Raw genomic sequence first — 23,984 nt, forward strand, 5'->3', positions numbered from 1 at the left:
CAACCAGACAATTCTCAGATCACCAGTGCAAGCATGCACTGACACCTGAAGAGGAGCACCCAAAGGAACAATGCTCAAAGAAGAAATGTGTTACAGACCATGAAATATGGTCGGTCCTCTGCATGCATTTTACCTAATTCTATTTATACAGATTTCATGGGCAAGACTAGAGTTTCTCAAATTAAGAGTCCTGACCCAAATTTGCAGTGGGGTTCACAGACATTTGGGGAGGTTGAGGTATTGCTACACTTACTACTGCACTGCCTTCAGAACCAGGTAGCTGGAGAGCAGCAGCTGTTGGCTGGATGCCCAGCCCTGAAGGAAGCAACCCCCAGCACCAGCAAAGAAGTAAAGGTGGAAATACGATAGCTATGATATCCTTCTTCTGCATTGCTGCCTGCAGAGCTGTGCAGCCAGTGAATGGCAGCTGCTGAGCACTCAGCTCTGCAGGCAACAGCACAGAAGTAAGCATGGCAATACCACATTTACCATCCTTATTTCCGTGCTGCTGCTGGGTGGGGTACTTCCTTCAGTGCTGGGCATCCAGCCAACAGCTACTGCTCTCCAGCTACCCAGAGAGTAGCTCTGAAGGCAGCATTGCCCCCAGCAGCAGCTCAGAACTAAAGAGCAAAAGCATTGCAACTCCTCCTCCATGAACTCCGCCACACACACATCTGCACTCTCACATAAGGATGTTAGATTAGTTAATTAATCAAAATGTATCAACGATTCGATTAGTTGATAAGGACTAGCATGGTGTTCCACCTTATGCTCCTATGCATTTCAAAGACTGAAACACTGTGTGGAGCCCAGGGCTAGCAGGGAGTCCTGCTAACCCCAGGTTCCATGTGGGAACTTCCTCTTTGAAATGTACAAGAGCCCCAGCAGGAGCTTTTGTACATTTCAAAGTGGGAACACTGCATGGAGCCCGGGGCCAGCAGAGAGTCTGTTAACCCCGGGGTCTACATGGCTTTTCAATCTTTGAAATGTACAAGAGCCCCCACTGCAGATCTTGTACATTTCAAAGTTGTAACTCTGCTGCTTCGCTCCTGCCCCCTCCCATGGAGCTGGAGCTGGAGCTGGGGGGGAGCTGGCTTTTAAGCCGGCTTCCCCCAGAACTCCCTCCTCTTCCCCTCTTGCTGCCTCTTTGTGATAAAGGCAGCAAGGGGGGAAGCTTTTGCTTATCGGATAGTCAGCTAGTGGCTTACATCCCTACTCTCAACTCCTTTTTGGGTCAGAACCCCTACAATTACAACACTAAGAAATTTCATATTTAAATAGCTGAAATAATGAAATTTACAATGTTTAAAATCCTATCATGAAACTGATCAAAATGGAGCGTGAATTTGGCAGGATCCTACTCATACAATTAGAGAGTCAAGTATTCATTATTGAGAAGGAAAATGTATGCTGTTGAAGGGAACAATGTGGAAAAGTTCTGGATGCTTGTATGTAACTTACCGAATGTGACCCTGCATTGTGAGATAGATAGTGGACCAACAGAAACCGGTCTGATCTAGGATAGCTGCTTATGAAGGATAAGGCAAAAACTCATGTAACTAAGCTTATCAACGCATACTTGAGATAGATAGCTCCGATGATTAAGCCAATCAAAACGCTGTTACTAGCTTACATATTGTCTATTCCATTTTGTGTGTAACCATGGATATATAAGGTTACTGCAGACATTTTGAATTCAAAGTCTTCCTTTGAAATTTCCCACAGCTATGTCCCAATAAAGGTGTTTCTCTCCTTCCAAACCCAAGTGGGGGTTTCCATGACATTATCTAGCAGTAGCTCTCAACTTTCAGAATTTTAAAATATTTGATGCGATACTGAACAAGACAAATGAAACTACATTTACGGAATCAAGCCTTTGAATTGTTTGAAAAGAATAAAATTTGGCTCAAATAGACTGGAAATGAACGGTGTACATTTCTTTAATCTGTTAGGGTATCTTGTTCCATGGAACTGTTTCAGAGTGATGGAGCAGTTAACTGCAAAACAGCTTCATTCTAATTTTGACCAATTGGATCCATTTATGACAGAATGAACATACATTCACTTGACTCTAAACTCGTTACTAAAATGATGCCTACATCAGGGTGGGGGACCTCTGGCCCACAGGCCAGCAATGGTTTAATCGGGTTCAGCCCCTGACAGGCGGTTAGATGGTTTGTCCACCTGAGTGTCCACAGGCACAGCCACTAGCAGGTCAAACCAAAGGTCCATCTAGCTCAGTATCCTGTCTTCCAAAAGTGGCCAATGCTAGATGTCCCAGAGGGAATTAACAGAACAGGGAATCTTCAAGCAATCCCTCTCCCGTTACCCATTCCCAGCCTCTGACAGAAGCTAGGGACGCCATTTCTATTATTCTGGCTAATAGCCACTGATAGATCTAACCTCCATGAATTTATCTGGTTCTTTCTTGAACCCTGTTAAAGTCCTGATCTTCACAACCTCCTCCAGCAAGGAGTTCCACAGGCCAACCATGTGCTGTGTGAAGAAAAACTTAATTGTTTGTTTTAGACCTGCTACCTATTAATTTCATTTGGTGACCCCCCTAATTCTTATTAAAGGAACAAGTAAATGACTTTTCCTTATTCACTTTCTCCACAGTCATGATTTTATAGACCTCTATTATATCCCCCCCCTTAGTCTTCTCTTTTCTAAACTGAAAAGTCCAAGTCTTTTTAATTTCACTTCATATGGGACCTGTTTCAAACCCCTAATCATTTTTGTTGCCCTTTTCTGAACCCTTTCCAATGCGAATATATCTTTTTGAGATGAGACAACTACATCCGTATTCAGTAGTCAAGATGTGGGCATATCATGGTTTTATATGGAGGCAATAAGATGCTCTCGGTCTTATTCTCTATCACTCTATCGCTCTTTTAGCTGTCGCTGCACACTGAGTGGATGTTTTCAGAGAACTATCCATAATGACTCCAAGATCTCTCTCTTGAGTAGTTGTAGCTAAAATAATCCCCATTGTATTATATGTATAGTTGGGATTATTTTTTCCAATGTGCATTACTTTACATTTACCAACATTAAATTTCATTTGCCATTTTGTTGCCCAATCTCTTAGTTCGGTTTGAAATGTAGGATTTAACTTCCACTTTTTAAGCGATGCCTTTTTACTTCTCACCACTTTTTACTTTGTTGTTAAGCCATGGTGGCACTTCTGAGGTTCTCTTGTGTTTTTTAATTTGGGGGTATACATTTAAGTTGGGTCTCTATTGTGGTACCTCTGAAAAGTTTCCATGCAGCTTGCAGGGATTTTACTTTTGTCACTGTACCTTTTAATTTCTGTTTAACTAACCTCCTAATGTTTGTGTAGTTCCCCTTTCTGAAATTAAATGCCACAGTGTTTGGGCTGCTGAGGGTACTTGGATTATGCTTCCCTCCACCTTCTTTCTCTCTTCCCTCTTTTTCTGCAGTGTTGGAGAAAAGAACAACTTTGATTCCATAAGATGATTTCCTAACATGGGCTTATATGTGGCAAGAATATTTTTCATTTTGAATGACTACTTGTTGCATATAACATTTATATATACCAGGCTTTATATCCCTTTTTAGGAGCTGAGATTGTGAAGGGCTGAAAACTAAATAAAAGTCCCAGGACAGTTTGACCTTTTAGATGTTAACCATTTTATTTGGCAGCATAGGAAAAATATTTTAAGTTACATAGTAGTGACTGTTTTTGCTGCATTTGTACCTCACATTCATAATTTTAAAATCTCTATGTATGTACGTACGTATATATTCCTGTGTCCTCAATTGTGTGGTCTCCCCCATTGTGGGTGCTCTGGCAGGCCCCTCCTGCTCCCAGGGCAGCTTTCTGCCTACATGGTCTGTCACTCTGGGTGTGGGGTCCTAGGAAAGTTGCCTACCTACCCTGAGCATGAGCCGTCCCCAGAGCTCTGCGCTGGGGCGGCCACATGCAGGTCCCGGAGCTTGCAGCACAGGTCCTGGGGTCACAAAGAGTGTGCCAGGGAGCTAAGTGAGGGAAGTGTATGTGTGTGGGCAGAGAAAGCGATGGGGAGCCCCAGCCAGTCGTGCGCAGTGGCTCTGCCTGAGACAAAAGGTGAGTCCCTGAGTGAGGATGCAGGGGAGGCTGGGGTAGGAGCTGGGAGAGGTGGGCATTCAGGGAGCTTTGTGTATGGGGAAATGGGAAAGGGAAGTGTTGAAGGGATGTGGGGCACGGAGGGGGCTCCGAGATTTGAAGGGGACATGGGGAGGCACTTAGGGATGTCAGGAGATGATAGAGGTCTGTTAGTATGTACTTCATCTCTAGATAAATAAAAAGATTTTCCTGACGGACCACAGAGTGACATTATCACATCAGCTGCGGTCTGCTGCCTGCCCTCCTCCCTCTCCGGTACTCCAGGGAAGGAGGAGCCACGCAGCCTCCTCCCTCCACAGTGCTCTGGGAAGGAGGGAGCCACATGGCCTCCTCTTTCTGGTGCATGCGACCCCTCCCATCTCTGCCAGTGAGTGGGATAGGGATGGGGGTCCAAGATCTGGGCAGGAAGTGAGGTGCAGGAGGGGGTGAAGGTGAGAGGTAGGATGCATGAGGGGGTGAGAGTGCAGAGTGCGGGAGCAGGCTAGGGGTAGGGTGTCCTGCCAGGAGGGAGGATAAAGGACTGGGCTGGAGGTAGGGTATATGGCAAGAGGGGAAGGTGCAGGAGCAGGATAGTGGTCAAAGGGGAGGGGATGGTGAGGGCAGCAGCCAGACGGGGGAGGGGCTGGCGAACTCCTGAACCCTCTCCCAGTGCAAACACCCTACACCCCGAACCAGCTCCAACCCTTCCCTCCTGACCAGACTGCACCCTCCCTTGCCCCAGAACCTCACCTGCCCAGATCCTGCGCCCCCATCTCTATCCCACTCACTGGCAGCTCTGACCCACACACAAACTCCCATTTCTGGCCTCACCCCAGAGCCTTGGGGGGCCCACAAAATCCCCTAACCCTAGAATCCCAGAAGAGTTAATTTGGTCTGAGGCCTTGAACCTCAGTCCTCCCTCCTGCCACCACAGGCTAGAGCCCCAGAAGAGTGAGGCATTTCTGTAGGTGGCCACATTAGTGAGGGCTGGGGTTTTTTGAAGAACTTTTTTTCCTTCTCATTTGTGTGGTCCCTGATTGAATTATAGGTGGGTCAGTGGCCCCCAACCCCAAAAATGTTCCCCTCCCCGTCATAAAGACAGATAACATTGAAACCTGTGTGTTGGACATAATATTTTACTTTATTTAAAATGAAGTCTGGCCAACAGAGCCCCAACTGGGGCTTAACCCCCATCTGACTGTAGAGTACTGTCCCTGGCCCCAATCCTAGGGCAGGCCCCGCAGTCTAGCTCCCATCTGGCCACAGGAAGGGCTAGTGGTGGCCCTTTGCCTGCTGCGGTACAGGTAGAAAAGGCGGCCACGATGGGAAGAGGGATTGGCGAACTTAGTAAGCAGAGAGCACAGCCCCCTAGTATAATTATAAACCAACAAGTAATAAGTCTGACAAAAATAAGATTTAAGTATGAATCATAGAATACCAGAACTAGAAGGGACCTTGAGAGATCATAGAATTGGAAGAGACCTCAGAAGGTCATCAAGTCCAGCCCCCTGCCCTAGCCAGGACCAATCCAAACTAAATCAACCCAACCAGGGCTTTGTCAAGCCGAGACTTAAAAATCTCTAGGGATAGAGACCCCACTACTTCCCTAGGTAACCCATTCCAGTGCTTCACCACTCTCCTAGTGAAATAGTTTTTCCTAATATCCAACCTGGACCTCTCCCACCACAACTTGAGACCATTGCTCCTTGTTCTACCATCTGTTACTACTGAGAACCTCCCTTCAGGAAGTTGAAGGCTGCTATCAAATCCCGCCTCACTCTTCACTTCTGCAGACTAAACAGACCCAACTCCCTCAGCCTCTCCTCCTACGTTATATGCTCCAGCCCTCTAATCATTTTGGTTGCCCTCCGCTAGACCCTCTCCAATGTGTCCACATCCTTTCTGTAGTGAGGGGCCCAGAACTGGACACAATTCTCCATGTGTGGCCTCACAAGAGCCAAATAAAGGGGAATAATCACTTCTCTGGATCTGCATTAGGAGGAGCATTGCCAGCAATCTAATATGCCATTAGCCTTCTTGGCTACAAGGGCACACTGTTGACTCATCTCCAGCTTCTCATCCACTGTAATCCCCAGGTCCTTTTCTGCAGAACTACTACTTAGCTGGTTGGTCCCCAGCCTGTACCAATGCTTGGGATTCTTCTGTCCCAAGTGCAGGACTCTGCATTTGTCCTTGTTGAACCTCATCAGATTTCTTATGGCCCAATCCTCCAATTCACCTAAGTCACTCTGGACCCTATCTCTGCCCTGGAATGTATCTACCTCTCTCCCCAGCTTAGTGTCATCTGCAAACTTGCTGAGGGTGCAATCCATCCCCTCAGCCAGGTCATTAATAAAGATATTGAACAAAACTGGTCCTAGAGCCGAACCTTGGGGCACGCCGCTAGAAACCGACCACGATCCTGACATCGAGCCATTGATCACTACCCGCTGGGCCTGACCTTCTAGCCAGGTTTCTATCTATCTTACTGTCCATTTATCCAATCCACATTCCCTTAACTTGCTGGCAAGAATATTGTGGGAGACTGTATCAAAAGTCTTGCTAAAGTCAAGTCCAGTGCCCTGCCATCATGGCAGGACCAAGCATGGTCTAAACCATCCCTGATAAATGTCTGTCTAAACTGCTCTTAAATATCTCCAGAGATGGAGATTCCACAACCTCCCTAGGCAATTTATTCCAGTGTTTAACCACACAGACAGGAAATTTTTCCTAATATTCAGCCTAAACCTCCTTTGCAGCAGTTTAAGCCCGTTGCTTCTTGTCCTATCCACAGAGGCCAATGAGAACAATTTTGCCCCTCCTCTCTGGGAAACCCTATTAGATATCTGAAAACTGCTACCATGTACCTTCTCGGTCTTTTCTTTTTCCAAACTAAAGAAGACCAATTCCTTCAGTCTTGCTTCATAGCTCATGTTTTCTAGACCTTTAATCATATTTGTAGCTCTTTTCTGGACCTTCTCCAATTTCTCCACATCTTTCTTGAAACATGATGCCCAGAACTGGACACAACACTCCAATTGAGACCTAATCAGTGCAGAGTAGAGCGGGAGAATGACTTCTCGTGTCTTGCTCACAACACTCCTCTTAATGCATCCCCGATTCACGGTTGATATTTTTGCAACAGTCATACTGTTGACTAGGGATGTTAAATATCGGTTAATTGAATAGTTGAGTAACCTCATGAATTCTCAGCTGTTAGTCAACTATTCTATAGTCCCCGCAGGCGGGGCCAGCAGCCTTTCTATCAGAGGCAGCAGCATGTCAGGGATGGTACTTGGTCCTGACATGAGGGCAGGGGACTGACAGTTCTATGAGATAGGTGTATCTCCATTTCAGTCAGGCAGGAGCTGGTCCACAAGGGGAGTCAGTTTAAAAAACAGTTCCCCTCGAAGACTGGCTGCCTGTTACCCAGTGCTGATAAAGAGGCAGCAGCCCTTTTCGGGGTGGGGGACAAGGGGTGTTGGAGCTCCTGGACCCAGTGAGAATTGGAACGCCTGCCCACCCAGTTCCTAGGACACTTTAAACACAGAACTACAGTGGGGGTAGGTCCTGGACCTGGTGTGAGCCTGGAATGAACCAGACTGCTGGCCAGCCTGCTAAAAATGTACTGGTGCAGATAAGGAGGGGAAGGAAATGTGTGTACTCTATACCATTAACCTATAAGCTTTTGCTTACTGATTAACTGATCAACTGACTAATTAATTAATTTACACCTCTACTGTTGAGACTCATTTAGCTTGTGGTCCACCATGACCCCTAGATCCCTTTCTGCAGTGCTCCTTCCTAGACAGTCGCTTCCCATTCTGTATGTGCAAAACTGATTGTTCCTTCTTAAGTGGAGCACTTTGCATTTGTGCTTGCTGAAGCTCACCTATTTACCTCATACCATTTCTCCAGTTTGTCCAGATCATTTTGAATCCTACCCTCCAAAGCATTTGCAACCCCCCTCCCACTTTGGTATCATCTTCAAACTTTATAAGTGTACTCTCTAAGTTTACAATATCTAAATCGTTGATGAAGATATTGAACAGAACTGGTCCCAAAACCAGTGGAACCCTACTTGTTATGCCCTTCCAGCATGACTGTGAACTGTTAATAACTACTCTGAGAATGGTTATCCAGCAAGTTTTGCACCCACCTTACAGTAGCCCCATCTTAGTTGTATTTGCCTCATTTATTGATAAGGTCATGCAAGACAGTACCAAATGCCTCACTAAAGTCTAGGTATACCACGTCCACCACTTCTCTTACCCACAAAACTTTTTATCCTACCAAAGATTGGTTTGACATGATTAGTTCATTACAAATCCATGCTGGCTGTTACCTATCACCTCATTTTCTTCCAGATGTTTGCAGATGAATTCCTTAATTACCTGCTCCATTATCTTTCCTGGCACAGAAAAGAAAGTGGTTTGTCTGTAGTTTCCTGGGTTGTTCTTATTTCCCTTTTTATAAACGGGCACTATATTTGTGAAAATCATCCCTTCTCACATTCCTACAGATCAAGTCATAATTCCTACAGATCAAGTTTAATTTGTGGTGGCACACAGAGCAGCTGACTGAGGTACCTTGCTATCTAGGGGGCCAATACTGAATCATTAATGTGTGCAAATGTCACAAACTGGAGCTCAATGAATTCTTCAAGAGGAGTTTCTCTTCATCACATATAGAATTGATTAAAGAATCCTAAAATCACAGCTCTAGAGAATAGGGAAATAAAATCTTGAAGTTAAAAACTTAATGTTAACAAATCTCCGGGACCAGATGGCATTCATCCAAGGGTTCTAAAAGAACTCAAATGGGAAACTGCTGAACTATTATCTGTGGATTGTAACCTATCCCTTAAATCGGCTTCCGTGCCTAATGACTGCAAGGTAGCCAACGTGACACCAATATTTAAAAAGAGCTCTAGAGATGATCCGGGCAATTGCAGACCGGTAAGCCTAACTTCAGTACCTGGCAAATTAGTCGAAACAATAGTAGAGAATAAAATTGTGAAGCATGTAGAAGAACATAATTTGTTGGACAAAAGTCAACATGGTTTCTGTAAAGGGAAATCCTGTCTTACTAATCTATTAGAGTTCTTTGAAGGGGTTGTTAAACATGCGGACAAGGAGGATCCAGTAGATCTAGTATACTTAGATTTTCAGAAAGCCTTTGACAAGGTCCCTCACCAAAGACTCTTGTGTAAATTACATGGCCATGGGATAAGAGGGAAGGTCCTTTCTTGGATTGAGAACTGGTTAAAAGACAGGAAACAAAGGGTAGGAATAAATGGTACATTTTCAGAATGGAGAGGGGTAACTAGTGGTGTCCCCCAAGGGTCAGTCCTGGGGCCAATCCTGTTCAACTTATTCATAAATGATCTGGAGAAAGGGGTAAGCAGGGAGGTGGTAAAGTTTACAGATGATACCAAACTATTTAGGATAGTCAAGACTAAAGCACACTATGAGGTACCCCAAGAAGATCTCACCAAACTGAGTGATTGGGCAACAAAATGGCAAATGAAATGTAATGTGGATAAGTGTAAAGTAATGCACATCGGGAAAAATAACCCCAACTATACGTACAGTATGATAGGAGTTAATTTGGCTACGACAAATCAGGAAAGAGATCCTGGAGTTATCGTGGACAGTTCTCTGAAAACTTCCACATAGTGTGCAGCGGTGGTCAAAAAGGCAAAAAGGATGCTAGGAATTATTAAGAAAGGGATAGAAAATAAGACCCAGAATATCTTACTGCCCCTGTATAAAACTATGGTATGCCCACATCTTGAATACTATGTACAGATGTGGTCCCCTCACCTCAAAAAAGATATTTTGGCCTTGGAAAGGGTTCAGAAAAGGGCAACTAAAATGATTAGGGGTTTGGAACCGGTCCCATATGAGAGGTTAAAGCGATTGGGACTTTTCAGTTTAGAAAAGAGGAGACTGAGGGGGGATATGATAGAGGTATATAAAATCATGAGTCGTGTGGAGAGGGCCGATAAAGAAAAGTTATTTATTAGTTCCCTAAATAGAAGAACTAGAAGACACCAAATGAAATTAATGGGTAGCAGGTTTAGAACTAATAAGAAAGTTCTTCTTCACACAGCGTGTAGTCAACCTGTGGAACTCCTTGCCAAAGGAGGCTGTGAAGGCTAGGACTATAATAGAGTTTAAAGAGAAGCTAGATAATTTCATGGAGGCTAGGTCCATAAAAGGCTATTAGCCAGGGGATAAAATGGTGTCCTTGGCCTCTGTTTGTCAGAGGCTGGAGAGGGATGGTGTCAGCCGATGGTCAGGGCAGCGTGTGTGTGTGTCACACCCAACTCTTTAACTGCTGAGACACAAGGTCCCATCACAGCAGGCAGCCTAGGAGGCTAAAAGGCACCCCGAGAAGTTTAACGCCTGTGTCTTTACCGCTAGGACTGGGGTCCCGTTGCGGAGGGCAGCCAATAGGCTGACAGACGCCCCAGAGTTTATAGGAAGAGCTTATTACATCTCAGATTTCAACTGCTAGGATACAGGATCCCTTCGCAGTGGGCAGCCAGGGAAGACTGAGAGATGCCCCTACGGATCTGTTCCCCAGAAGTGACACGATCCAAACGCCCAAGCTCTCCCTATACCTGTCCCTTATGACCGGCTGAAGTTCTCTTAAATTGTGCTTGGTTCTGTTACAGCAACTGAAGGAGTCAGGTTAAAAGCTTAAACAGTTACAGGTTTATTAAAGAAACTTATAAATCATATGGTTACAATGGCTATTGCTCTATTTCTTAACTGCTAGCAAATACAGATCTTAAAAACAGTTACAAAGAAAATAAAGATAGAAAATAGAAATAATGGTACCAAGTGACAGCTTAATCTTTAAAGAGCTCTAAGTCTATGGGTACACTTAAGACAAAGGATCACATCCAGGTACAATTTTTACCCCCTTCTGTGCCTCTCGACTCCAGCTGGTCAAGCCAGGGCCGGTCCCTCAATTCCTAGGAAAGATGAATACAAGGTGGGCGTCCCCATGGAACCTTGGGAGGCCAATCACCTAACCCGACCAGCAGATAGATGGTAGATTGACAGTCAGAGTAAGAGTGCTGCTGGACCCATCTTTATTCCCATAGGGGCCCGTATCTTCTTTCTCATCTAAAATGCCAAATTGTGCTGGTCTGTCTTTGTGACGCCAGTTCTTACAAGGAAGTTTCAACTTAATTTACACTTGTAAGAGATAACTAAATTGTGAGTACTGGATATTTTTTTTACTGGGCAGGAGATTCCTCCCCCCGCGGATGGCTGTGTGTTCGTATCAATATGGGTTTCAGTCAAGGGCACTCCTCGGCAGCCTCTTGGTCAGCAATTGGCGTATCTCTGTTTACAGCCATTCAGGGTCACAGCAGCCTGCATATCCAGGCCTTCTGTTCAAGGCCTTTACTGCTCTGTGCCCCCTGCATGCTCCCAGCAAGCAAAAATGGATGTTGGGGGGGGGGGGGGTTCCTGTCTGGCTACAGATGGCAAGAGACAAATCGCTTGATCATTGTCTTCGGTCCACCCTCTCTGGGGCACCTGGTACTGGCCACTGTCGGCAGACAGGATACCGGGCTAGATGGACCTTTAGTCTGATCCAGTACGGCCGTTCTTATTCTGCAATTATTCCTCACTTAGCATTAAGTCTGCTTCCTAAAAAAATAATAAGCAGCCAACCAAATTTCAAGGGAAAGCTTGAAACAACTTCACAATTGCTTTCTGTATTACACTATTAGAAGACTTATCTGGCATTGCCCAGGTCCTTCAGGGGAGGGAGGCTGATTGTGTGAGGAGTGCAGAAATCAGAGCAGGGCCTTGGGGTGGGGGCATGGAGGAGGTGGGGGATGCACAGGAATTGGGGGGGTTGAGGAGGGGCTCAGGGCAGAGGACTGGAGATGTGGGTGAGGGACTAAGGGTTGGCCGGGGGGGAGGCGGAGGGGAAGAGGGCTCACGGTTTTCTCCCTTCCTCCCAAGCTCCTGGTCTGCAGGGGCCTTTCTTTTCTCCCAAGCTTGACCTGGACAGCAGGAGCCTTTCCCACTGTCTGGCAGTGCTTTCTCCACCCCGCCCCCCTGCGGCCAAGGGCTAGCAGGGGGAAGAGTCTGCGGCCAGAGGGTTATTTACCTAGTCTGGTGGCAGGCAAAATGGCAAGCCCAGCTGGCCATTCTCTTGATAGTACAGCTGCCTCCAGTGGTCACTCTGCAGTATAGCTCTCCCCCACTGCTGCTCCCAAATGGCTAATGTGAGCATTGTGTCCCTCTTCTAGGGATGTTAAATATCAGTTAATTGGATAGTCGAGTAACCTCATGAATTCTCATCAGTTAGTCGACTATCCTATATCCCCTGGGGGCAGGGCCAGCAGTCAGTGTGCTCCGGCCCCACTCCCAAGGAGTCCCCTGCCACTACATGAGGCAGCAGTGCAAAGTGCCAGGCAGGAACTAGTCCACAAGGGAAGCCAGTTTAAAAAACAGCTCCCCTTACAGACTGGCTGCCTGTCAGCCTGTGCTGCTGCCTCTGATAAAGAGACAGCAGCGTGGGGTAGCAGCAGCCTCTGCCAGGTGGGATCTGAGCTCTGACACCTGGCACAAGCTGGAACTGAGCTGGGCTGCTTGCTCACTTGGCTCCTAATACACTTTAAATGCAGAGCTGCAACAAGGACACGTCCTGAACCTGGTGTGAGCCAGGACAGAGCCAGGCTGCTGGCCATCCTGCTACAAATTAACTGGCAGGGGAGGGAAATGTGTGTAGTCTATAGCATTAACCTATACACTTTTGCTTATTGGTTAATCAGCTATACTATTACATTCCTACCCTCTTCCTTTCCACGTTATGGAAAACTGTCCCATTACAGGTAGTTCCTGTTTCCCTAGTGCAACCAAACACTGACCTTGCTTGAAGTTAGGATAAGAGTAAGCTGCATACCAAATTTGGTTGTCCTGGCTCTTACCATATAGGAGGAGTTCTTTAACAAATGCACTTGCAGACAGACATATAGGGAGCCCTGCCAGCACCAGAGCAGGGCTAGCAGCAGGGCCCCCAGCAGCCCAGGGTAGCAGGGACCCGTAGTTGAGGGCAATAGGAACAGGCTGGCTTGGGGGTCAATGTGCTGGTTGGGGCCAGTGGACAGGAGAGGAGCCCCGGGAGGCTTGGCTTGACCTCCCTGGTCTGACAAACTCCCTTGTTTTGGGACCACTCAGTTCCCAAGGGTGCTTGACCAAGGAGGTCCAGTGTAGTATGAGGGGAAAAATATTCGGAAATATGAAGCAATATGAATAGTGTACTTTGTGGGATTACAGACACTTGTTTATGCAGTTGAGAAGCAAAGATTGGTTTACTTATTAAAACATTTGCTTTAATTTCTTATTGATATAAATCTAATTTGGGTTTACCCTTCCTCACAACTCCAAAATTCTTTCACTATCAATTTTATGCTTGAATGATAAACTAGTATACTGCAAGAATATAAGAACGGCCATACTGGGTCAGACCAAAGGTCCATCTAGCTCAGCATCCTGTCTTCCGATGCCAATGCCAGATGCTCCAGAGGAAATGAACAGAACAGTGAATCTTCAAGCAACCCTTCTCCCATCACCCATTCCCAGCCTCTGACAGAGGTTAGGGACACCTTTCCTACCCGTCTTGGCTAATAGCCATTAATTTTTCTAGTTCTTTCTTGAACCCTGTTCAAGTCCTGGTCTTCACAACCTCTTCTGGCAACAAGTTCCACAGGCCAACCATGTACTGTGTGAAGAAAAACTTCCTTTTGTTAGTTTTAGACCTGCTACCTATTAATTTCATTTGGTGACCCCTAGACCCAAGACACTGCTCTTTCATAAAACAAAGTAGTGATATTCAATGGAGGACACTGAAAGGATACTGAAGTGCATGTTATCTTTCAGGAGAGAAAAATCAGCTGCATCTTTGCCTGACAGTTGCTCTTCCTAGAAGGGATGTTAAAATGCACTTATTTAGCAGCACGGAGGGGACAGGTGTGGAGGGAGCTCCACTAGGACCAGCAGTTGCAGGCAGCCACCTTAAAAAAAGATACAGAGCAAACAGTGGGGAAGGGGCAGGGAAGGCTGCTCTATGCATGAAGGTTAACAAGGAGTCCAGATCATCAGTTAACCAGTACACATTTACACTTTCACATTCCTATTTCCTAGGTAGCAAAAACTCCTCCTCCAATTGTTAACTTCAGCTTTAAGTTTGGGGGACAATGAAAAAAGTGAGAGGTTTCAATACTACAGTCATAAGCTACGTCTACACTACAGGATTTTTGTGAAAAAACCCGGGTGCGTCCACACCTCAAGCGCACTTCTGCGCAAGAAAATTTACAGTAAAACAGCAGAATAGAGGGCTTTTTGCAGTGTAGGCATACCTCTAAGAGGAATAACTCCTTTTTGTGCAAGAGTTCTTGTGCAAAAAGGTATGTGTGGATGCTCAACAGGGGTTTCTTGCACAAGAAACCCCTATCAGAAAAAGCACAGGGGTTCTTATGGCCATTCTGTGAATGGCAATCAGAACTTTCTTGCACAAGAGCATCCATGCAGTTAGAATGCTCTCTTGCGCAAAAGCACATTGCTTTTGCAATGTGCTTTTGAGGTCTGGACGCACTTTTGCACAAGAAGTTTTTGCAGAAGATCTCTTGCGCAAAAAGCTTCTTGCGCAAAACCCCTGCAGTGTAGACAAAGCCATAATGAGAAAGAGAGAGAGTCAAGCAAATGCCAGCAAAACAGTGTGGTTTGTAAGAAACTGGTTTTGCCTACCGCTCAATTATTTTCTGTGAACCCATCACTTCAATTAAGCAATATTTGAGGATTTTCTATAGCACGTGAAAGTTAATATTGTACCCATACACATTCCTCCCCAATTTACAAAAGAAAATGTTCAAAAGTATAAAGGCATTGATTCCATTCTTGCAAAAAAAATCCTCATCTGAATTATGCTTCTTCTACAGTATTCTTACAAAAGTCACTGAAACTAGGGATGTTAAATATTTGTTAATTTAATAGTCAATTAACCTTATAAATTCTTATCGGTTACTCGACTATTTTATAGTCCCTGGGAGTGGGGCTGGTAGCCAGTCCATTCCAGCCCCACTCCCAAAGAACCCCCTGCCACTCTGCACTGCTGCCTCTGTGATGGTGGATAATTTCAGAAAAAAAAAATCATTGTATGCAAGGCTACACGGACATGTTCTCAAATGAACCAGACAGATGGAAGGCAATGAACACAAAATTTTTCAAAAAGGAAAAAGGCATCAATTAGAAAGCAACAATTTATTTCACTAAGCCTATATGAAAAAGTAATGTCATTACAGATTAAACCTGTCTAACCTGGGACTCTCTGGTTTGGCAACATCTGTGATCCGCCAGAGGGCTGGGAGTCCACTGGGCTGGCAAGGCAGCAGGGCTGCCCAGCAGTGAGGTCAGGAAACCCAGAGCACAGCAGCAAGGCTGTGAAGAAGAGACAGAAGGGCGGCGGTGTTGCCCAGCAACAAGATCATGAAGATCGGTGGATGGGAGCAGGGCCACCCAGCAGGGATGGAAGAGCAGTGGGATAGGCAGCAGAGGGAAAGGGGGCAAGCTAGGCCAGGGCTGGAAGGTCCAGTGATAGACAAGGGAGGTCCAACCTGTGTTTACTAGTAGAATCTTCAGAAGAGTAATTATGAACCTCAGGTAGTTTTCTTTTAATTCCACGCTACAAGTATTTATTTTCAATCACTATTCAAATATTTATTCAATTCAGAACAGCAATCACTGAACTGCATGACACATACATTTCTTATAAGTCACTTAAGTGCTTAAGTATTCATGATTCACACATTCTCTTACAATAATTATTTAGGCATGCAATTATTATGTACTTGTAATGAATAAGGACCCAATTTCCTTCATAGAGAAGGGACAGACAAGATAGCTTAAATGTTTTCCATCCATGGTTCTATGAAATCTAATAAGTAACTTCAAAACAAACTAACGTCAACCCAATCATACTGTAACCCCTTTGTCTAGCACCAGCACTGAATCAATCACCAACACTTAAGCAACCAATTCACACTAAAAATATAAAGATAATAGCTATACAGCAATCAAATGTATAGTTATACTGCAATCAAATTTATTTTCTTATATATTTACTATAGTCTACTAAATATATGTTCATTAGAAAGAAAATCAAAAGACTTTCGTCGGTAAAACGGTTTTAATCTTTTATTCAGAATTCAAACTACTGCTCAAACACTACTGTAAGGCAACAATGCCAGAGGTAAGAATATAGGTAACAAACGCATTTTAACATCCCTAATTTCCATGTTAAGTAATCATGTAAGAGCTGAAAAACTCAGCGGTTATTCACAGGAGTGACAGTCAGCTCCCACCTGCCCTTCTGTGCTGCTCCCTCTGCTATAGAGACAGCAGCACAGGGAGGGAAGGGGGGGGGACAGGTAGCTCCCCAGGAACCTGCATGTAACCATGAAAGTTAAATGAGGAGCCCAGGCTGCTCATTGCCTAGCCATGTATATGGTTACACTTTCACATCCCTAATGGAAATGCAGTATCACAATTACATTTCATAATAGTATTTGCCAACGGAAGTTACATCCCCAGTTTAGAATTTTTAAAATCCAATGTGCTGGTCACTAGGCTTCTCATTATTTTTCAAACTCTTAAAAGTAATTTACAAAGTTATATGTAAATAAAGCACTACTCCCAGCAGTGCTGACAGTGCAAACTAAAACCACAATTTAATCTGTCCACATGCCAAGTGTCTGCATGTCTTATTATAGGAGCTGAGAGAAATCTGAGAGCCTGTCTTTAATGATTAATATTTTATTCATCATGGAGGTCAATAAGCAAAGTGATTTAAACAGATCACAACCAGGAATCTACATCTTCAACCTGTGTGCCTCTTAGAAAAGGAGGCAGATGGAATCACATGAAGTACAAAAAATTACTTCCTGCTGAGGGAAAAAAGAAAACAAGTAATACAGTATTAAATATGCATTTATAAATAATTTTTTATACAAAAATCAGGATAAAAATTGCTGCTTGAAGAATCGATAATTAGCCAATCTATTGCACATATATAAACCAAAATGCTAGATCACTAGGTGGCTTGCTCGCTCAAGGGCACAGAAAAATGGTTTTAAGGGGCTGACATCTGATATCTAATTCTTAGTGAGTCCCATATGATTGCACCTGACTCAAGTGTTGTCAGTATCACAAACATGATACCATCTACATGTTTTGTTAGTCTTTAAAGTGCTACCAGACTATTTGTTGTTTTTTTATGATTATATATTACAGTCTGAGGACTCGTTTAGGTCACAAACAGTACATCAGTGATATACAGAAAGGCTAACAGTACCAGAAGTTTATGATGAAAGGCAGGGGGGAAAAAAGTGAAACCGAGGAAGATATACAGACTAGATTGTATAATACTGTATATTGAAATAAATTCAAAATATGCACCCAGCCATATCTTTAGAAATTTCTTACACACAACGTAACACACAAACAATAAAATTCCAAAATAAAAATATCTGCCCTAAGGTATCAATCCATTAGATCATCCTATAAAATACTTCCTGATGTTTCAGCATTTCCCAGTCCCTCTTTTCCCCACTTCCACTCCCTGAAATACTAATGGTAGGACTTGCAGCATGCTCAGGTAGTCAACAAAATCAGAGCTTTTACAGATATTGGTCAGAGGGTTTTCTTCTAGAGTCAAGCAACCATCCTTGAGAGCACCATTTCCTTTAACAGGGGTTCTCCCATCAACCTAAGTAATCCACCTCCACGAGAGGAAGTAGCTAGGCCTAGGGAAGAATTATTCCATAGACTGGGGTGGGGAATCTTTTTTGATCAGAGGCCACTGAACCCTCAGAAAAATATTAGTTAAAGGCCATATACAAGTGAAAAGCAAAACAAAAAAATCCCAAACCCTCACTAATGTGGCTTCTGACTGAGAAGGAGAAAGACACTCCCCACATTCACCTCACACACCAGAGTTTAGGAGGGACCAGCCTAATAGATTTTGTGCATGGACTCCCCAATGCTGGGGGGGGGGGGGAGGGGAGCCCTGAGCCTTGGGGGCTGAATCCAGGCAAGCTGAGGGCAGCATCTGGCCCCCAGACCCGAGGTTCCCCACTCCTTCCATCGACCTACCCACGTCAGGGGTGGGCAATAAATTAATAATGCTACACACTAAATTGGATAGTCTTGAGGGAAAGCTCCCTATTGAACTAGCGATTTTCGCTATCGGGTAATTGAATAGTCGTGTAGCCGCATGAAATCTTTGCAGTTACTGGACTATTTGACAGTCCCTGAGGCAGGGCCAGCAGCCAGTCTGCTCCTGGCCCCACTCCCAGGGAGCCTCCTACCCCTCCACACTGCTGCCTCTGCATCTCCTGGAGCAGCCTCTGTCTGCCACAGACTCCGTTACCGCATCTCCCCCACTGAGTGGAGGGGGCAGGAGCACGCAAGTGACACTGTGCTTTTAAGCTGGCTCCCCTTAGCACCAGCTCATGCTTCTCCCCACTTTGCTGCCTCTGATGAAGAGGCAGCGGGGGGGGGGGGGGAGAGGGGATGGGAATGCAAGTACAGGCAGTCCCCGGGTTACATGGATCCGACTTACATCGGATCCCTACTTACAAACGGGGTGAGGCAACCCCGCACTTGTTGCTTCCCCCCAGCAGACCAGGGAGACGCAAAGCTAGAGGCCCCTCCCCAGCAGACCAGGGAGATGCGGAGCGGCTTTTCTCAGCAGACACCTTAGCTTGAGAATAAAGGACAGAGGGAAGTGAGGTGGGAGAATAAAACTGAGCTCTGGAGAAATGCTTGGCTAGAGTTTCCCCTACAATATGTACCAGTTCCGACTTACATACAAATTCAATTTAAGAACAAACCTACAGTCCCTATCTTCTACGTAACCCGGGGACTGCCTGTAGTCAACAAAATTAACCAATAAGCCTAGGCTTATCAGTTACTCATCTAAGAACATAAGAATAACCATACTGGGTCACACCAATGGTCCATCTAGCCCAGTATCCTGTCTGTCAACAGTGGCCAATACCAGATGTCCCAAAGGGAGGGAGCACAACAGGTAATCCTCACCTGTCTAGTCAACTACTCATCAACATCCCTAATGTGGACATCAATACAGCTCACCAGTACAGGAAAAAGAGCTATTTAATCTAGTTCACCTATGCTTTGTTATCAGAACAAAAGAGGGGGGTGTACTATCTACTAATACACTCTGTTAGTAACACCAAGGTTTCCCTTCCTCACAAAATGGTACTTTGTCAGTTTTTCCAAGTTTCAGGAAGTTACAATTTTTAAAATATAACAAAACCAGCCATTTAAATTAAGATACTATCACACTTTGCATAACAATCATGTTAGACACTAAGATATGTAAAAAACCCAATTATCGCTTTGAACTGTTTTATTCACTTATCACTGAATAAATATTTTAAGACCTAATCAGAAACAAGTGTTTGTAAGAATCCACAAATTAGTTTTTAAAACTCCGTAAATATTCCTAGCTATGTATAAAGTTAAGATTCAAAACTCTATACCTTACATCTCCCAAACCATAAAAAGGTCATTTATGTTTAGTAGTATTATTTTATTGATTAAACACCACTGTAACATTTCTAATCCAACCATTGTCTACAATATAGAATTTTAAACTATCTATACTTGAAAGGGTTTTATTATGAAGTAGTACAATCACAATTTTTCTGACCTCTAACAACTACCATCATTTAAGTATCTCCTTAGAAACTTAACGAAGATTCTTTAGCTGGGTTTGGCATATCCAAATTTACCTTGCTTTCCTTTATATAATGGGTTAAAGGCTACGTTTAAACTACACCCCTCTGTAAATTAGACATATCAAAAGTGCAAATGAAGCCGGGATTTAAATATCCAACGCTTCATTTGCATAATGGCAGCTGCCGATTTTTTCCTAAATGGGGTTTTTTTGAAAACAAATGGCAGTTTAGACGGGGGCATTTTCGACAGAAATGCCCCATTTCGAAAGACCCTGTACTCCTCAAAAAATGAGTACAGGATCTTTCAATTATCCAGTACTACACTATGGGTTTTTTTGGGGGGTTTTTTTAAACCCTGAAGTCTAAAAAAACAAAACAAAACAGAGGAATGGCCATAGGATACAGAGCTTTCACCTGGAGATCATAGGTTTAGTTTTGGTTCAGATGAGTAGTAGTTCCAATGGTTTACACTATAAAAGCCATGACAACTATTGGCAACCTTACTAAAAGAATCAGTAGAAGCACTAAGTATTTGGCAATGGAGTGAACTGGCCATTAAGACTGTATTACTCTTTCAACACTAAATGTGCTCCATTGAACCTCAGAATTGAAAGTACTTGCAACAGCATTTACAGAAACTTATACTGGAGTTGCTCCAAGTTGTACTTGTTCTGCATTTAGAGAGATAACATCAGATTCCAGAGCTGTCATTCTAGACAATGTCAGATTCCAAAGCTATCCTCTCCAGGGGCTAAGGGGAGAGCAGGGATGGCATGGCCTCCGTCCAAGGTGGGGGGGCGGGGGCATAGAGTTGGGGCTAGCCTGGCCTCTGCTCTACCCCACGGCTCAGGGGAGAGGGGACAGGCTAGTGCTGCGAAACCTCACTCTGGCCCTCCTAGGGCTACCTCCCCCACAGAGAGAGGGAGACTGGCGAACGTAAAAGCAGGGAGGACAACGGCCCCCTAGTTATCTGTATTAAAATAAAACAGAGAGGCCCCAACTGAAATCATAGCCCCAGTAACCACGTACAGCAAGAGACTGCTCGGACCCCCGTGGGAGGAGAGTCTAACCGGACCAGACGGATAAATCCCAGACAGAAGGAAAGTGATAGAAACGTAGCCGTGTTAGTCTGGTGTAGCTGTCATTCCATTGTACAGGTGGGGAACTAAGGCGCAGAGACTCGAGATCGGGGCAGAGATTTGCCACAGGTGGCCCAGAGAATCTCAGCCCCGTCCCTTAACCACAACGCCGCCCCTTTCGGTCTCTAGCGTGCCTGGAGCTCAGCCCGTGGGCGGCAAGGGGCGGGAGCGCTCAACACCCGGCACGTTGCTGCAGCGCTATGCCTACGGGCCGGGCCGGGCCCCCCCCTCCCCGACAGCGCTCCGGCCCCCCCCTCCCCGACAGCGCTCCGGCCCCCCCCTCCCCGACAGCGCTCCGGCCGGCCGGGCTCAGCGGGGCCCGCGACACCGCGCTGGGAGAAACGAACACGCCCGCGTCCGGGGGGGGGGGGGGGAGGGGCGCACCCTGACTCGGCTTGTAAGCGGGTTCGCTCTCAGGGGCCCGGCCCTGCATTTCGGGGCGGGGGGGGGGCGGGGCCGCCTCTACTTCTCGCAGAGGGGCCGGAGCGCAGGTGCCAAGGTCAAGGGTCGCCCCCGCCCCCCGGTCTCGCGGGCGGCCCCTCACCTGCTCCCGCGGGCGGCGGCGCCTCAGCCCCGCTCCGGCCCCTCAGCGGCAGCCGCCAACGCCGAACTCGCCAGGCTGCGTCAGACGCGCGCGCGTGGCGTCACTTCCGGCTGCCGGCGCCTGGGAGGCGGGGGCGCGCTGGCCCTGCCCCCTCCTCGGCGAAAGGGGGAGGCGGAGCACGGGGAGGCCCCACCCCCTGGGCCCTGCGGCCTGTCATGGAGGGGCTGCCCCCTCCCCCCCCAGCCTGGGAGCCCCCCGATTGCTGGGAAGGGCACAGGGAGAGGAGGGGGTGCTCCTGTGAGGGTGCCCCTCCCCCCACCCTGCACCCCATCTCCACGGGGGGGGGGCAGGGACGATGGGAGTTTGCTGGCTGCTTTAGGGAGCGGTGCAGGGCCGGGGTAGGGGTGAGCCTGCCTTAGCCCCCCCCTCCCCCCGCAGCACCACCCAGCAGCCACCTGTGCTAAACAGTGCCCAGCTGGAGCCCGCATTCCGAACCCCAGTCCTAGTCATGAACCCCTCCTGCGCCCCAAAGCATTGCTCTGGCCCTGAATCCCCCTGCACCCAAACTCCCCTCCTGCAGCTCAGCTCAGAACCCTTTCCACATGCCAAGTCCTTTAGCCCAAGATCAGAGTCTGAATCTCTCATACTCCAGCCTGATAAGCGAGTGAGGATGGGTGTGACGGACCGGGCCAGGTCTGGGCACCGCTCAGGGCGAATTGCTCAAACTCAGAGCGCCTTATTGCCCCTGACTGGAGACCATCCTCAAATAGGCCACGACCAGTCACACTCCTCAGACACCCCAGCTCAGGAGAATACATTACATGCATCGAATCACCAAGTTCTCAATGCAAGCTCTTAGCAAAGATGTTATAAACTGCTATCTTAAAAGTCTCTGGTGTACATCCTATGTCAGGATGAGCCAATGATTTTCCCCGGCTCGCTGTTCCTCGCAAGGCTGCATCGGTAATCAGTAGCAGAACTGAAGGCAAGATAGAGCCTGCCTCGTGGCATTTTATATCATCCAACCCTGGTATCTTCCAAGCTGGAGCAGATCACATGGCCCAGTGACCTATTCTTGTGTCCCAAGTCAGCAATCATGATACCGGCTGGTTTGCAGGTCCCAGACACATTCCTCAGGCGTGTATTAGCCTCTCTAAGAGGCTAATTAGCATAGTCACTGGCTGAACATTCCTGTAACATTGCTCTGTCTCAGAGAATCTTCCAGCATCAACACAGAGTACATATTTATAGTTCCACATATAGCTATCACACAAGTACATGAGTAGAATATATAGAATCAGTAGAACACAAGCTTTCACTTGACAGCTCTCATGGCCCCCTTTGTGCATACTTTGGGGCAAACCCCCTCCCCCTTGGGTACAGCAGTGACCTGTTTGATCCACTTAAAATCCAGTAACGTGACAATGGGGGAAGGAAAGAAGATGGTGTGGGGCCTTTGAGAAGGGGCAGGAAGGAGGTGGGGCAAGAGGGTTTGGGTTTGAGGTTGATCCTGGATTGTATTTAAATTTAAAAAGTGATCTTATGCTTTAAAAGGCTGGAGACCACTGCTATAAGCTGAGCTCTTGTGCAGCTGCTCAAGAGAGATTTAAATACTGCCCACCTGATTAGCAGAATGCTCACAACTAGGTTTTGTTTTTACTGGTGATACACATGCCACAGTACACAGAGAAAAAATGAGTCCACACACTGATGGGGAAGATTAGAGGGAACAGTAGTTACCCCTCCTCCCAAACCACAGTTTGAGAACTGTTGAACTAGATTTCTCTCTTGATAGGCATATGGTTGTCAAGGACAAATCTGTTATTCAGATCTTACTGCTTCAGGAGGTTGTGGTCATGACAGAGCACAACTACCTCCTAGGCAGCAGGTGGTCTCCAGTTGCCCCCAGAAGTAGCTATATTACAGCATATGTCATCATAGTATGACATATCTGTCTCCTCATAAGAGTTCCAACAATCCTCAGAGACATTGCATCGATGTGCCAGACATAAAGACAATTTCACTAACGTGTAATAACCCTTAAAATAAGGAATGGTGGTAAATGAGCTAAGAAAAAAGATCATCTAGGCAGTAGTAGAATATGTCTGTTCAAAACTGTTCCTAAACGGATCTGTCATGTGGAATAATGATCCTTCCATTGATAAGTAAAGGCTCTTTCCCAGCTGCAACATGTGGACATAAATGATCAATTCACAAATATCAGATTTACCAGACTGAAAGTGCTATTTCAATCTTAAGTCTGAGGTTAATGTTTTGGTGCACAAGTTATTCCTAGACAGAAATAAAGTACTGAAACAGCCTGTAAGATTGTTATTGTAATTATAAAGAATGTTCACATGCAGTTTGAACCTAGGTTTATTTTCTATAATACAGTCAGCC

General features: G+C 45.9%; 1 protein-coding gene across 3 annotated transcripts in view; it reads right to left on the reverse strand.

The window, feature by feature from the left end:
• The window catches only part of RABGEF1 (RAB guanine nucleotide exchange factor 1), a 60,997-nt gene extending 39,272 nt beyond the window's left edge, over positions 1-21,725 (reverse strand). For all 3 annotated transcript variants that reach the window (XM_075905081.1, XM_075905080.1, XM_075905079.1), the window contains exon 1: positions 21,585-21,725. The gene's annotated coding sequence lies outside the window, so the exon portion shown is untranslated. The remainder of the gene's footprint in view (positions 1-21,584) is intronic.
• Positions 21,726-23,984: the final 2,259 nt, after the last annotated feature.

Source organism: Pelodiscus sinensis, chromosome 21 (genome assembly GCF_049634645.1).
Source record: "Pelodiscus sinensis isolate JC-2024 chromosome 21, ASM4963464v1, whole genome shotgun sequence".
NCBI lineage: Eukaryota > Metazoa > Chordata > Testudines > Trionychidae > Pelodiscus > Pelodiscus sinensis.